Here is a 15,091-nt window from a genome sequence, read left to right on the forward strand (position 1 = left end):
GAACGTCGTAATCGTACTTTGTTAGAGATGGTGCGATCTATGATGTCTCTTACTGATTTGCCGTTATCATTTTGGGGTTATGCATTAGAAACAGCTGCATTCACTTTAAATAGGGCACCATCAAAATCCGTTGAGACAACACCATACGAACTGTGGTATGGCAAGAGGCCAAAATTGTCATTTCTTAAAGTTTGGGGATGTGATGCTTATGTCAAAAAGCTTCAGCCTGAAAAGCTGGAACCCAAAGCGGAAAAGTGCGTCTTCATAGGTTACCCAAAAGAGACAGTTGGGTACACCTTCTATCTCAAATCCGAGGGCAAAGTGTTTGTTGCTAAAAACGGAGCTTTTCTCGAGAAGGAGTTTCTCTCGAGAGAATTGAGTGGGAGGAAGATAGAACTTGACGAGGTTGTCGAACCTCTCATCCCTCTGGATGGTGGCGCAGGGCAAGGGGAAACCTCTGTCATTGCGATGCCGGTTGAGGAGGAAGTTAATGATGATGATCATGAAACTCCAGTTCAAGTTTCTGTTGAACCACGCAGGTCGACGAGATCACGCACTGCTCCAGAGTGGTACGGTAATCCCGTCTTATCAATCATGTTGTTAGACAACAATGAACCTGCAAATTATGAAGAAGCAATGGTGGGCCCAGATTCCAACAAATGGCTAGAAGCCATGAAATCCGAGATAGGATCCATGTATGAGAACAAAGTGTGGACTTTGGAGATACTACCTGAGGGCCGCAAGGCTATTCAGAACAAATTGATCTTTAAGAAGAAGACGGACGCTGACGGTAATGTGATCGTTTATAAAGCTCGACTTGTGGCAAAGGGTTTTTCACAAGTTCCAGGAATTGACTACGATGAGACTTTCTCTCCCGTGGCAATGCTTAAGTCTGTCAGAATCATGTTAGCAATAGCTGCATTTTTCGATTATGAAATCTGGCAGATGGATGTCAAAACGGCGTTCCTTAACGGTTTTCTTAAGGAAGAGTTGTATATGATGCAACTCGAAGGTTTTGTCGATCCTAGAAATGCTGACAAGGTGTGCAAGCTCCAGCGATCCATTTATGGACTGGTGCAAGCATCTCGGAGTTGGAACAAACGCTTTGATGAGGTGATTAAAGCATTTGGGTTTATACAAGTGGTTGGAGAATCTTGTATTTACAAGAAAGTGAGTGGGAGCTCTGTGGCGTTTCTAATATTATATGTGGATGACATATTACTGATTGGAAACAACGTAGAGCTTTCGGAGAGCATAAAAGGTTACTTGAATAAAAGTTTCTCTATGAAGGACCTAGGAGAAGCTGCTTACATTCTAGGCATTAAGATCTATAGGGATAGATCAAAACGCCTGATAGGACTTTCACAAAGCACATACCTTGATAAAGTTTTGAAGAGGTTCAAAATGGAACAGTCCAAGAAAGGGTTCTTGCCAGTTTTACAAGGTACGAGATTGAGTAAGACTCAGTGCCCAGCAACTGATGAAGATAGAGAGCATATGCGCTCCGTCCCCTATGCTTCAGCCATAGGTTCTATCATGTATGCGATGCTGTGCACTAGACCGGATGTTAGCCTGGCCATAAGTATGGCAGGTAGGTTCCAGAGTAATCCAGGAGTGAATCACTTGACAACGGTCAAGAATATCCTGAAGTACCTGAAAAGGACTAAGGAGATGTTTCTCGTGTATGGAGGTGACGAAGAGCTCGCCGTAAAAGGTTACGTCGATGCAAGCTTTGACACAGATCTGGACGACTCTAAGTCGCAAACCGGATACGTATTTATTCTTAATGGGGGTGCAGTAAGCTGGTGCAGTTCCAAGCAAAGCGTCGTAGCAGATTCTACATGTGAAGCAGAGTACATGGCTGCCTCGGAGGCGGCTAAGGAGGGTGTCTGGATGAAGCAGTTCATGACGGATCTTGGAGTGGTGCCAAGTGCACTGGATCCAATAACCTTGTTCTGTGACAACACTGGTGCCATTGCCCTGGCAAAGGAACCAAGGTTTCACAAGAAGACCAGACACATCAAACGACGCTTCAACCTCATCCGCGACTACGTCGAGGAGGAGGACGTAAATATATGCAAGGTGCACACGGATCTGAATGTAGCAGACCCGCTGACTAAACCTCTTCCACGGCCAAAAAATGATCGACACCAGAACTGTATGGGTGTTAGATTTATTACAATGTAAATTCACATGGTGATGTGAAGGCTAGATTATTGACTCTAGTGCAAGTGGGAGACTGTTGGAATTATGCCCTAGAGGCAATAATAAATGTATAGTTATTATTATAATTCCTGTATCAAGATAATAGTTTATTATCCATGCTATAATTGTATTGAATGAAGACTCATTTACATGTGTGGATACATAGACAAAACACCGTCCCTAGCATGCCTCTAGTTGGCTAGCCAGTTGATCGATGATAGTCAGTGTCTTCTGATTATGAACAAGGTGTTGTTGCTTGATAACTGGATCACGTCATTGGGAGAATCACGTGATGGACTTGACCCAAACTAATAGACGTAGCATGTTGATCGTGTCATTTTGTTGCTACTGTTTTCTGCGTGTCAAGTATTTATTCCTATGACCATGAGATCATATAACTCACTGACACCGGAGGAATGCTTTGTGTGTATCAAACGTCGCAACGTAACTGGGTGACTATAAAGATGCTCTACAGGTATCTCCGAAGGTGTTAGTTGAGTTAGTATGGATCAAGACTGGGATTTGTCACTCCGTGTGACGGAGAGGTATCTCGGGGCCCACTCGGTAATACAACATCACACACAAGCCTTGCAAGCAATGTAACTTAGTGTAAGTTGCGAGATCTTGTATTACGGAACGAGTAAAGAGACTTGCCGGTAAACGAGATTGAAATAGGTATGCGGATACTAACGATCGAATCTCGGGCAAGTAACATACCGAAGGACAAAGGGAATGACATACGGGATTATATGAATCCTTGGCACTGAGGTTCAAACGATAAGATCTTCGTAGAATATGTAGGATCAAATATGGGCATCCAGGTCCCGCTATTGGATATTGACCGAGGAGTCTCTCGGGTCATGTCTACATAGTTCTCGAACCCGCAGGGTCTGCACACTTAAGGTTCGACGTTGTTTTATGTGTATTTGAGTTATATGGTTGGTTACCGAATGTTGTTCGGAGTCCCGGATGAGATCACGGAAGTCACGAGGGTTTTCGGAATGGTCCGGAAACGAAGATTGATATATAGGATAACCTCATTTGATTACCGGAAGGTTTTCGGAGTTACCGGGAGTTCACCGGGGGGGGGGGGGGCAACCCACCCCGGGGAAGCCCATAGGCTTTGGGGAGACACACCAGCCCTTAGTGGGCTGGTGGGACAGCCCCAAGTGGGCCTATGCGCCAAGAAAAGGAAATCAAAGGAAAAGAAGAAAAAAAAAGGGAGGAAGTGGGAAGGGAGGGGGACTCCTCCCACCAAACCAAGTCCAACTCGGTTTGGGGGGGGAGTCCTCCCCCCCTTGGCTCGGCCGACCCCTTGAGGGTCCCTTGGACCCCAAGGCAAGGTCCCCCTCCCTCCTCCTATATATATGGAGCAATTAGGGCTGATTTGAGACGACTTTCTCACGGCTGCCCGACCACATACCTCCATAGTTTTTCCTCTAGATCGTGTTTCTGCGGAGCTCGGGCAGAGCCCTGCTGAGACAAGATCATCACCAACCTCCGGAGCGCCGTCACGCTGCCGGAGAACTCTCCTACCTCTCCGTCTCTCTTGCTGGATCAAGAAGGCCGAGATCATCATCGAGCTATATGTGTGCTGAACGCGGAGGTGCCGTCCGTTCGGTACTAGATCGTGGGACTGATCGCGGGATTGTTCGCGGGGCGGATCGAGGGACATGAGGACGTTCCACTACATCAACCGCGTTCTCTAACGCTTCTGCTGTACGATCTACAAGGGTACGTAGATCACTCATCCCCTCTCGTAGATGGACATCACCATGATAGGTCTTCGTGCGCGTAGGAAATTTTTTGTTTCCCATGCGATGTTCCCCTACAAAAACAAGTTATGTCTGAGCATCACATCGAATCAATTAAAAAGGGTATCTGGAAAATACCTTGCTTAAAATGATATTTGAATTCTAATTCAAACCAGATTCAACTTAAGAAATGGTAGCTGTATTGGCCCTGCCACTTCTCATTTTCATATCATGATCATGCATCATAGTGTTGCATTTCCGTGAAGTAATTATTGTTCTTTCTTATTTGCCGGTGCTCTTCCCTCTCGGTAGACTATGGTTCCGACGATGTGATCGTTGACATTGATGAAGACTCATTGCTATCTTCAGACGTGTCAGGCAAGTAAAACCCCTTGAGCATACTGATATAAACCCAGTCTCTCGCTCCTGATATCTTTTATTGCATTAGGGCAAACACGATTCAACTATTACATGTTCTCGGTAGTTGAACCCATTCCTCTGTATGACCTGATTTTGCCACAGTAAATAGTTGAAACCACTTAGCATGAGTAGCAACTTCTTGAGCCTTGTTGTTCTTACTCATCCATGCTTGCTTACTGTGCCTGCTATGCTTAGAGTCGTGTCGGGTCTGATCCATCTGGTCGATGAATTGGAATGGTTGTCTTCATGTCCTAAAGTGTGAGAGTAAAGGTGTGAATCCGATTTGGTAAAGGTAGAGATGAGAGGCCATGTAGGAGTACATGGTGGGTTGTCTCATTGGGACCGTCCTTAAGAACTGAGTTCTGTGTATGTTATCCAAGACAAGATACTACCACACATTGGGATAATTAATTGACCCTCTTGGCTTATTAATCGCCCAGATCTCTATCCACGAGTTGCAACTAGTTTCTGGTGTATGTAGGAAAAGTGTTGGCGACCGTGTTTAGCTCTGCCCGACGGGGTAGGCTACTCTATAGTAGATAAATAGTGGCACGGTGTACCAAGTGGCACCCGAATGGTGGGCTTGGGAACCCTGCGCACATCGTTTGGGGCCGTGAAGGAAACTTCGGCCGGACTTTCTTGCGGGTTCAGTCTCAAATAGGAGATAAACCTGGACTAGGGTCTTGTGTGGTTAACGGTCGTGGCCGACACCCACGTCAGTGCTTCCGCTTGAAGGTTGTCGAGATGCATGACGTGCATATGGTGCTAAGTGGTGAGAGCATGTGTGAAGAAGTATACCCCTGCAGGGTGATTTAATCTGTTCAAATAGCCGCGTCCTCGGATATGGACTACTTGGAATCATTAGGTTGTACATATACAATTTAAATGGATACTCTAAAACATGCAAGATAAGTGTGAGTGTTATGGATGGCATTCTCGTACGGAGACGAGAGTGGATCCATAGTGGTGTATTGATTGGCGAATATGTGGACTCGTGTGCGCTATCCCACCCCAAAGAAAGAACTTGTAGTCGTAGTACAGGTTAGCCAAGGGACAAAGCTATCTTGCTGCAATCAAACCCCACAACCCTTTCATTGATACATGATGCATATCTAGATAGTTCTGATGTAAGTCTTGCTGAGTACCTTTGTACTCACGGTTGCTTTATTTATGTTTTTGTAGAGAAGATTTAGTATCATCAAAGGTTTCTAGCAATGTGTTTGATGTTGACCGGAATAGCTTGGAAATGCCAGACAAAGGTGTGGTTCATTTGGTAGGGTCGTTGTAGCTTTTCAGGCTCTTCCAGCCACTTTCAGTAGATGTCTATACCCAGACATGTTATGCCTCCGCTTGATGTTTGTATGACTTAAGTGTCGGGTCACTAGATCCCTGTTTGTAATATCATACTATGTTGACTCTTATGAGTCTTTAATAAAAGCTTGAGTCATAGAGTTATGTTGTGATGCCATGTTGTATCTACACATATCATGCATATTGTGTGTATGTTATGAAATGCATTATATGTGTGGGATTCGACACCTAGTTGTGTGCCTTTAGTACTACTCTTTATGGGGAAATGCCTCTTTGTGCTTCCACCGAGCTTTGGTAACTTGCTACTGCTCCGGACACATTGATTGACCGACATGTATCCTTCTTTCCTGCTGTGTCTATCCCTTCGGGGAAATGTCACGCGGTGTAATGGAGTCCTTGTAGCTTGCTACGACTCGTCTACACATGCTGATGACCGACACCTCCTTTGCTGGGTTATGTATGCCTGTCCCCGTACGGATGTATCACCTGGGTATATAACTAGTCATGTCGACTCGGGTTCTTTGTCGTTTGAACGGTAGTGACACATTCATATACGTGAGCCAAAAGACGTAAACGGTCCCGACCAAGGTAAGGTGGCAGCCTTGGGGTTTACCGTGCGTGAGGCCGCAAAGTGATGTGATGTGTTACATGCTTGGTTCGTATGACTTAGGATCAGGGTCCCGACAACTTTGGTATCAGAGCTGACTGCCTGTAGGATAACCAAGCCAAACTGGTCGATGTTGAGTCTAACAACTCTTTATTTATATAAGGGAATTGTTTGTGGAAGGGAACGTAAGGCTCTTTTTACTCCTCCCCTTGTGTCATTCTTATTCTGAGTCATCCTCTTCCTTATTCTACGGGGTTTAAGAATTAGGATTTCTCATCTATTCATTAGGATGACGAGTTACTATGCTGGAGACCTATAGGAAAGTTGTTGTCTTCAAGGATCAGTGTGTCCATAAGAATTCAATTGTTATGTTGTTAGTTTTCTTGCAGGTTGCCTCATATTTCATGCGTGTACAACCGTTATGCTGTCCAAGTTTTCCAAGGTTTCTAAACAATGTGATGCAATTGCAAATTCCTTCCTTATTTCTGATGTCTTTTTGGCCACACGAAGCACACTAATCATTGTGATGAGGTACTTTATTACCTCGACCTATTGTTGAGGTATTAGGAAACCATATCACATCCGAAAACCACCCAATAGTCTAGATGTGTTTTGGTTCCCAGTGTGATAATTCTGGCCATCATTTTCGAAAACATCTCGTGATGTTATTTAGTTTGTAGGTATCCTATTTCTGGATTCTTGAATACAAGGGTCATTCTGCTCACCTCTCTTGATAGTGTTGCTAGTTCCTTTAGAATGATTAGTAACCTTGTTGTAGTTCCCAATGTTCATGGTATCTCATTCTTCCAACACCATGGACCATCTCTGACAGAAGTTCTTCGTGAACTAAAGATCATAACAAGAGTGCTCATGATGAGTTCTCTACTCCATATTGTGATCCTGCCAACTCCGCCTTTCTGCATGGGTTATGTGGAAGAATTATGTTGAACTCGTTGACATGCTAATCTATGCATCCACAACTCAGGAAAAATTATGTGCTCTTGAGTTGGTCCTAACTAGTTGTATTATGACTTCCATTTATGACAGGATAGTTAAGAGTAGTTGAGCATTAGTGTCATCGATGTATTTTATTCCTGTGGTGTGTCAAGTTGTTCTATTTCCGAATGACTGGAAGAAGCAAACTCTAGTACCTCATCCATTTCTTGGATTGGGTCAAAGTAGTTGTATTTTGCAGATCAAAATGCCAATCTAGCTTTTGTTCTGTTCTATCTTGGAGTATTATCTTCTTTTGTCAAGAATGTCATGAGAATTGCACCATCTCTTATGAACTCTTGATACAGTGGTACTCCTCTCTATCATTGTTCATCCCTTGGTTTCCGTGTTGGTTGTAACAGGAATATTGACAAGTGAACCATGATGTGAGAAATCAATACTCCTAGCAATGTTATTGCTTGGAAGCTAATGGGCAATAAATTCACTCTTATGGTGATGGTGATTGAATCGTCATCCTAAGATTTACCGTGCTACCTAGTCCATGTTTCATGGTGCACTTTTCGATCGATGGGTTAGGATTGTGTCAATACCTCGCTCTATTGATCACATCATCTTGCCGTGAAAAGCGAGATTGTTCCCGAGCTTAATAACATGTCGGTGGTTCGTGATTCTCCGAATATCTTCTCAGAAGTATTACCAGGTTGTTTCCTGACTGTTATGATAGAGCTCATGATCAAGTTGGTTTCTTTATAAGCCACCCTTCTCCAAGAATCCGTGTTGGATACCCCCGAGCTAGTTGGTTAAGCTAAGCAACAACTTGGAGAGTTGGAAGATAAAAGCTTCGCCTAAACTTAGTTCATTTTAAAGGGATATTTTTCCTATTGTATGATTCTTGAAGAAAGATGACATTATCATCGGTTGATTCGTGTGATCAATTGTTGCATATATTATCTTGCCCAATTTTGATTTGAGTATGGGCTATTGTCAAATCAAACTCAGAACCAAAGATTTTCGTAACGGTGTCTTACTTGTGGATTTCCTTGAGTATACACCATTATATTCTTTGATCTGACCAATGCTATTATCTTGCTCACATAGTTGTGGAAATCCATTTATATGGGTATCTCGATGAATTGTTGTTGAGCCCATCAGCAACATTTTCATTTGTTCCATGATTTATGTTGGACATTACGCTAGTGCTGGAAACTTGTAGACATTGTCTTCGTGTCTCGAGCACGAGGTATATGTCAGGTGTAAGAAGTGACTTCCTCTAATTCACGTGTATTCGATGCAAGTTGCTGCCGTGAATTCGAGGAAAGTTAATTTGTTTTCTTCGGAATCATCCCAAGTCAGTCACGCACGTGCGAGGTAGTCTATGGTTTGATAGACTGATCATATCCACTCCATATGTAATTCCAAGCACCCCAAGCCACTGATTGATTTGTTCAAGGAAAAGAAGTTAAGTGTTATTCCCAAAGGGCCCAGACGGACTTGCACCTGGCTTCGTTATCCGCAATGATGGTTCCCAAACCAGAACTCGGTAGTGTTTCGTTGTAAGATTTTTCATGTGCTCATCCTTTTCTTGGACAGTGTGTTCACGTGGGTCTTGCAATCCAGCTCATGTTTTGGAGTTGTCTTTCGTAGTTCATTTCCCAAGAATCTCGCACCGTTATCTCGTCGATTTGTGTTGCAAACTTTCCTTTCAGACATGCTGAGTCTGAAATATCATGTCACCAACCGGAGCTGAATCTCAGGCAGTTATAATGGTTGGAACTTTTCCCAATAATTATAATATTGGTCTCTCTGTAACCGGTGAAGTGATGTCGTGGCTTACACACCTAGCCGGAAGACTTGATATTATAATATCTTGCATCAGCAACCTTAGCCATCTCCTGGTGAGGTTTTTGTATGACTTATTTTGGGAGTTGTTCATCATGGACCCTTTTTTAGCCCGAAGTCTGACCTATACTTGATGTGCTAGATATCAAGCATTACCTAAAATTCGGTTGTGCTAGTACATCAAGGAGAACATTAAAAGCAGAGTGCTAAATGTCTCTCGGTCGATTAACCAGATTTCATTCCCTTGGCATATCTAAGGTGAAATCTGAGAAAGTGTTGTCTTCCTTGCATCTGCATTCTCCATTATTATTCATTATGGTAGTATGTTGTGTCACCAGGATCCTTGGCACGGATGTTGGTAAACCTTGATGAATATGGAAATTCTCAAGTTCTTGAGAGCATGCCCAGACACTAGGTTATACCTCGGTATCAATTGGAATGTGCCTTCCGTTTGCCAAGTTATTCTATAACTCTAGTTTCTTAACAAACTGATTATGCCATTCTTTCAAATTCCTTCAAATGATCAATTTGAATTGCCTTACCCTTGTATGAAGAGTTTTAATGATCTTTGTATCAAAAGTAATTCTTTTTGCCACTTAAGGGAATAACTCTACGAGTCACCTTCCTAAGGTGCCCCGTTGTGGTATGTAGGGCAACTTAACTCCTCGCTACTTTGAAACCTCGTCTCCATATATTTTAAGCATGCAATTGTTGCCTACCAATTGAACCTCTGCCGTATGCCTCATTTCCTCGTTTTCGTCATGTGTGTTTGGTGTCTCAGCTCAAGGGACATTCCTACGTCTTATTCTATGAGTTGATCTTGAGTTGCTCGATCTTTGAGGAGATCGAATCTTGTAGAGCCTTTCTGTTCTTGTCGTCGTGTTAGATGAAGACCTCAAAGACAAAGATGTCAAGATCAACCTGATGCAACGAATCAACATCTTCGAGAAGGGCAATTGGATCGTGAAGATTTCGATAGATTAGTGTCCCCTCTTCCTCTTCCCGACTACGCTTGAATCTCGGGACGAGATTCTTGTTTAGTGGGGGTGAGTTGTCATAGCCCTAGATTAATTACTTGCAATTAGTTGCATCACCATCTTGCATCATGTTAAACCCAAATGTTTCTGATATTTGGACTAATAAAACCCTGGCACCTCACGTCACTAAAGGAAATTCTATTAAGTGTGATTTTTAATGAACCCAAAATGGTTTTTAAAAATGTTCATCTTTTCAGATAAATGTTGGAAACAACATTTCAGTGATGACTTTTATTTTCAATCACTTTTGACATTTAAAGTAATCCACAAAAGGCACTGGAAATTGCCAAAACAAATAACTATAAATATTTAGTTATTTCAAAAATACTCAATCTTTTTGTGGAACTTGGAAATAGTACAAAGAAAACCCCACAAATGATTTCAATATTTTTGGCCTAGGGTTGGAGCCAAAACAAATAAAAAACAAATGTCAGAAAATTATAAAATAGGAAAAAAAGAAGAAAAAAACCTTACGTGGCTTATGTGTCGCCTGGCCGAGCCCACCAGGGGTAGAGCCGTCTTCCTCCTCTCGCCACAGCAGGCACGCAGCTCGCTGTCGAACATGCGTAAGTCTTGGCCACCTCCTGCTCGCCTCCCCATGCTTATCTCCGCGCCTGGAGGCACCCCTAGACCCCCTCAAGCTCATCCCCCTCTCTGGTCTCTCCCCCCATATCTCTTCTTCTCTCTTCCCCGGATCCCAGCGAGGCCGTCGTCGCCGTCCGTCGCAGCCGTAGACTCCGACCTCCCCTCGCCTCTCCGAGAAGCTCAGAAGGATGGCCTCGTCGCCTTGTTCCTCCCTGCAAAAGTAATCGAGCCCGAAGGCCTCGGAGCGCCGCCTTCACCGCCGTCTTCCCCATCTCCGTCCGTCAGATGCCGCCATCGATTCGTCGGCTACAGGCCGACCTTGTCCTCCCCGATGCTAAATATGGAGCTGCAGTGAGCCCCTACCCCTTCCCCTCTCCTCCCAGGCTCTCCCTTGCCCCGTAGCCCCACTCCCTGCATCGGCCGAATCCCACCGCCGCGCAAGCTCGCCGCTGGCACCTCCTCTGGCCACCCTAGCTTCCTTGCTTACCGTTGGAAGAACGGCCGCTTCGCCAGCTTTGCGTAGCCGCAAACCACGCTTGATTTGTTGCCTTGTAGCCTCGGATAGGCCAACTCCGGCGAGCCCTCCGCCGCGGCTATGGTCGACGGCGACCACCCTCCGGTGGGGGCCGACGTGGCTAGTCATTAACCCCTAATAGCCCCCCTAGTCACTGACAGAGGGCCCCACATGGGCTCAAAGCCAGGTTAGCCATTGGTTTGACCGGAGATTAGCCCTGTGTCACTGATCGGTGGGCCGTGGGTGTCAGGTTTGACCTGACCCAAGCCAGTTGACTAGCTCATGTAGAGGTGACGCAATAAGTAATTTTCTGTTATAAAATAATTCCACAATAATAGTAAGACTTCAAAAATTCCTAGAAAATAAAATATAAATCAGATGAAAATAATTTATATATGAAAAATGATCAGAAAAATTCAAGGAATCTGATTATGGATTTTCATGCATGTTTGAGAAAGTTAACATTACCAAGTAGGCAAAATGGTGATTAGGGTAAATTTAATAAATAGTTTGGAGTTGGAATTTGATATATATTTGAATTCCACTTCAATCAATAAGACCAAACATTAAGCTAGGAAAACTCACTACCTCAATATGCCATCTTCATGCATGATAAAACAAGTTATGCCTAAGCATTAGATCGAATCAATTAAAAGGGTATTTGGAAAATACCTTGCTTAAAATGTATTTGAATTCTAATTCAAACCAGATTCAACTTAAGAAATGGTAGCTATATTAGCCCTGCCACTTCTCATTTTCATATCATGATCATGCATCATAGTGTTGCATTTTCGTGAAGTAATTATTGTTCTTTCTTGTTTGCCGGTGCCGTTCCCTCTCGGTAGACGATGGTTCCGACGATTTGATCGTTGACATTGATGAAGACTCATTGCTATCTTCAGACGTGTCAGGCAAGCAAACCCCCTTGAGCATACTGATATGAACCCACTCTCTCTCTCCTGATCTCTTTTATTGCATTAGGGCAAACACGATTCAACTGTTACATGTTCTCGGTAGTTGAACCCATTCCTGTGCATGACTTGATTTTGCCATAGTAAATAGTTGAAACCACTTAGCATGAGTAGCAACTTCTTGAGCCTTGTTGTGCTTACTCATCCATGCTTGCTTACTGTGGCTGCTATGCTTAGAGTCGTGTCGGTTCTGATCCATCTGGTCGATGAACCGGAATGGTTGTGTTCATGTCCTACACTGTGAGAGTAAAGGTGTGAATCCGATTTGGTAAAGGTAGAGATGAGAGGCCATGTAGGAGTACATGGTGGGTTGTCTCATTGGGACCGTCCTTAAGAACTGAGTTGTGTGTATGTTATCCAAGACAAGATACTACCACACATTGGGATACTTAATTGACCCTCTTGGCTTATTAATCGCCCAGATCTCTGTCCAGGAGTTGCAACTTGATTCTGGTGTTTGTAGGAAAAGTGTTTGCGGCCGTGTTTAGCTCTGCCCGACGGGGTAGGCTACTCTGCGGTAGATACACAGTGGCACGGTGTACCAAGTGGCACCCGAATGGTGGGCTTGGGAACCCTGCGCACATCCTTTGGGGCCGTTAAGGAAACTTCTGCCGGACTTCCTTGCGGGTTCAGTCTCAAATAGGCAATAAAACTAGACTAGGGTCTTGTGTGGTTAACGGTCGTGGCCGACACCCACGCCAATGCTTCCGCTTGAAGGTTGTCGAGATGCATGACGTGCATATGGTGCTAAGTGGTGAGAGCATGTGTGAAGAAGTATACCCCTGCAGGGTGATTTAATCTGTTCGAATAGCCGCGTCCTCGGATATGGACTACTTGGAAACATTACGTGGTACATAGACAATTTAAATGGATACTCTAAAACATGCAACATAAGTGTGAGTGTTATGGATGGCCTTCTCGTAGGGAGACGAGAGTGGATCCATAGTGGTGTATTGATTGGTGAATATGTGGAATCGTGTGTGCTATCCCACCCCAAAGAAAGAACTTGTAGTCGTAGTACAGGTTAGCCAAGAGTCAAAGTTGGCCTGCTGCAATCAAACCCCACAATCCTTTCATTGTTACATGATGCATATGTAGATAGTTCTGATGTAAGTCTTGCTGAGTACCTTTGTACTCACGGTTGCTTTATTTATGTTTTTGCAGAGAAGATTTAGTCCCATTAAAGGTTTCTACGGTATGTGTTCGATGTTGACCGGAATAGCTTGGAAATCCCAGACAGAGGTCTGGTTCCTTTGGTAGGGTCGTTGTAGTTTTCAGGCTCTTCCAACCACTTTTAGTAGATGTGTGTACCCAGACATGTTATGCTTCCGCTTGATGTTTGTATGACTTGAGTGTCGGGTCACTAGACCCCTGTTTGTCATATCATAATATGTTGACTCTTATGTGTCTTTAATAAAATCTTGAGTCATAGAGTTATGTTGTGATGCCATGTTGTATCTACACATATTGTGCATACTGTATGTATGTTATGAAATGCATTATATGTGTGGGATTCGACACCTAGTTGTGTTCCTTTAGTACTACTCTTTAGGGGAAATGCCTCTTTGTGCTTGCACTGAGGTTTGGTAGCGTGCTACTGCTCCGGACACATTGATTGACCGACATGTATCCTTCTTTGCTGATGTGTTTGTCCCGTCGGGGAAATGTCACGCGGTGTAATGGAGTCCTTGTATCTTGCTACGACTCGTCTACACACGCTGATGACTGACACCTGCTTTGCTGGGTTATGTATGCCTGTCCCTGTACGGATGTATCACTTGGGTATATAACTAGTCATGTCGACCCGGGTTCTATGTCGTTTGAATGCTAGCGACACATTCATATACGTGAGCCAAAAGACGCAAATGGTCCCGACCAAGGTAAGGTGGAAGACGTGGGGTTTACCGTGCGTGAGGCTGCAAAGTGATGTGATGTGTTACAGGCCGGGTTCCTATGACTTAGGATCGGGGTCCCGACAGCACAGGATAAATCTTCGGACGAAATTCCAGCTTCAAGCGATTCCAGTCCCATGATCCAATACCATACAATAGCATGTACCACCTTAATGATTTTACCTCCAAAGATAAAGGGAAAACTTTCTTCTTAACTTTTTCTCTGGGTAGACCTGAAAGTTTAAACAATCCACAAATCTCATCAGCATATATCAAATGGTAATGAGGATGAGTTGAACCATCATAAGGATTAGCTAGCAGTTTCTCTTCCATACCCGAAGAAATCTCATAATAAATATTTTCAGTAGGCTCAGTAGGTTGAGAAACAACTTCTTCAACTTCCATTCAAGGCAAAGATGGCCTGAACAAGCGAGTCAAAGGGTGACCATTCATAGTGACAAGCTACAGTAAATTTCAGCACATGCAGAAAATGTTTCCTTACCAAAGGCGTTTCACTCCCCGACAACGGCGCTAGAAAATATTCATGATGAGATACAAGTATAGGGGATCAATCGTAATCCTGTTGGTAAGTAAGAGTGTCGAACCCAACAAGGAGCAAAAGGAAATGACAAGCAGTTTTCAGCAAGGTATTCTCTGCAAGTGCTGTGAGTAACAATACTAGATAGTTTTGTAGCAAGATAATTCATAACAAGTAACAAGTGAAAATAGTAACAAAGGTGAACCAAGGTAGCCAAATCCTTTTTATAGCAAAGTACATGCCTTAAAGTACTCTTATATTAAGCAAGCGCTCCCGAGGACACATGGGAATTTCTGTCTAGTCATGTTCATCATGTTGAGTTGATTCACGTTCGCTACTTTGATAATTTGATATGTGGGTGGACCGGTGCTAATGTGTTATTCTTACTTGAACTAACAACCTACTTATTATTACACTCTCTCGCAAGCATTTACAACTATGAAGAAGAATTGAGATAAATCTAA

The sequence above is a fragment of the Hordeum vulgare genome, chromosome 1H (assembly GCF_904849725.1).
Source record: "Hordeum vulgare subsp. vulgare chromosome 1H, MorexV3_pseudomolecules_assembly, whole genome shotgun sequence".
Lineage (NCBI taxonomy): Eukaryota > Viridiplantae > Streptophyta > Magnoliopsida > Poales > Poaceae > Hordeum > Hordeum vulgare.